Source organism: Syngnathus scovelli, unplaced genomic scaffold (genome assembly GCF_024217435.2).
Source record: "Syngnathus scovelli strain Florida unplaced genomic scaffold, RoL_Ssco_1.2 HiC_scaffold_219, whole genome shotgun sequence".
Classification (NCBI taxonomy): domain Eukaryota; kingdom Metazoa; phylum Chordata; class Actinopteri; order Syngnathiformes; family Syngnathidae; genus Syngnathus; species Syngnathus scovelli.
Window position 1 is genome coordinate 22,501 of NW_026061313.1, and position 1,642 is coordinate 24,142.

Below are 1,642 nucleotides of genomic sequence, written 5' to 3' on the forward strand. Positions count from 1 at the left end.
GTGACAAAAAAAATCCACCCCTGGTACCTAAAAATTTCTCCAGCGGCGGGCCCCTGGCCTAAATTTTCTCCGGCCCGCGCAACACGCACTTTGCGCCGGACGCCGGTCCCAAACCACCACCGCCGACCGCCACAAGGCGACAGCCACCATCCCCAAGCGCCATCCCCGACCGCCACAAGGCGACCGCCACCAGCCGACCGCCACAAGGCGACAGCCACCATCCCCAAGCGCCACCAGCCGACCGCCACCAGCCGACCGCCACAAGGCGACAGCCACCAACCCCAAGCGCCACCCCCGACCGCCACCAGCCGACCGCCACCAGCCGACCGCCACAAGGCGACAGCCACCATCCCCAAGCGCCACCCCCGACCGCCACCAGCCGACCGCCACCAGCCGACCGCCAGCAGCCGACCGCCACAAGGCGACAGCCACCATCCCCAAGCGCCACCCCCGACCGCCACCCCCCGACCGCCACCAGCCGACCGCCACCAGCCGACCGCCACAAGGCGACAGCCACCATCCCCAAGCGCCACCCCCGACCGCCACCCCCCGACCGCCACCAGCCGACCGCCACCAGCCGACCGCCACAAGGCGACAGCCACCATCCCCAAGCGCCACCCCCGACCGCCACCAGCCGACCGCCACCAGCCGACCGCCACCAGCCGACCGCCACAAGGCGACAGCCACCATCCCCAAGCGCCACCCCCGACCGCCACCCCCCGACCGCCACCAGCCGACCGCCACCAGCCGACCGCCACAAGGCGACAGCCACCATCCCCAAGCGCCACCCCCGACCGCCACCAGCCGACCGCCACCAGCCGACCGCCACAAGGCGACAGCCACCATCCCCAAGCGCCACCCCCGACCGCCACCAGCCGACCGCCACCAGCCGACCGCCACCAGCCGACCGCCACAAGGCGACAGCCACCATCCCCAAGCGCCACCCCCGACCGCCACCCCCCGACCGCCACCAGCCGACCGCCACCAGCCGACCGCCACAAGGCGACAGCCACCATCCCCAAGCGCCACCCCCGACCGCCACCCCCCGACCGCCACCAGCCGACCGCCACCAGCCGACCGCCACAAGGCGACAGCCACCATCCCCAAGCGCCATCCCCGACCGCCACAAGGCGACCGCCACCAGCCGACCGCCACCAGCCGACAGCCACCATCCCCAAGCGCCATCCCCAAGCGCCACCAGCCGACCGCCACCAGCCGACAGCCACCATCCCCAAGCGCCATCCCCAAGCGCCACCCCCGACCGCCACCAGCCGACCGCCACCAGCCGACCGCCACCGGCCGACCGCCACCGGCCGTTCGCGGTGTGCGCCGCCGTTCCCCAAGCACCCTCCGGGACGAAGCCGGAGCCAGAGAATAGCAGCGGCCGTGCGTAAAAGCTGCGGCCGGGCCTCGCGGAGGGTCCCCGGGCAGCGAGCTGCCGAGCCCCGGCCTCCAGCTTCCACCAGGTAATAGGACCGGGCGCGCGCAAAAGCTGCGGCCGGGCCTGGCGGAAGGTCCTCGGGCATCCAGCGAGATCACACGGCCCCCACCGGAGGCGGCTAGCGCCTCCGTAGAGTAGTGCCGGCCCGCGGAAGCGGCCGCCCGTCAGCCTGCGTTGCCGCTGGTCGAAAAATGCACAAAG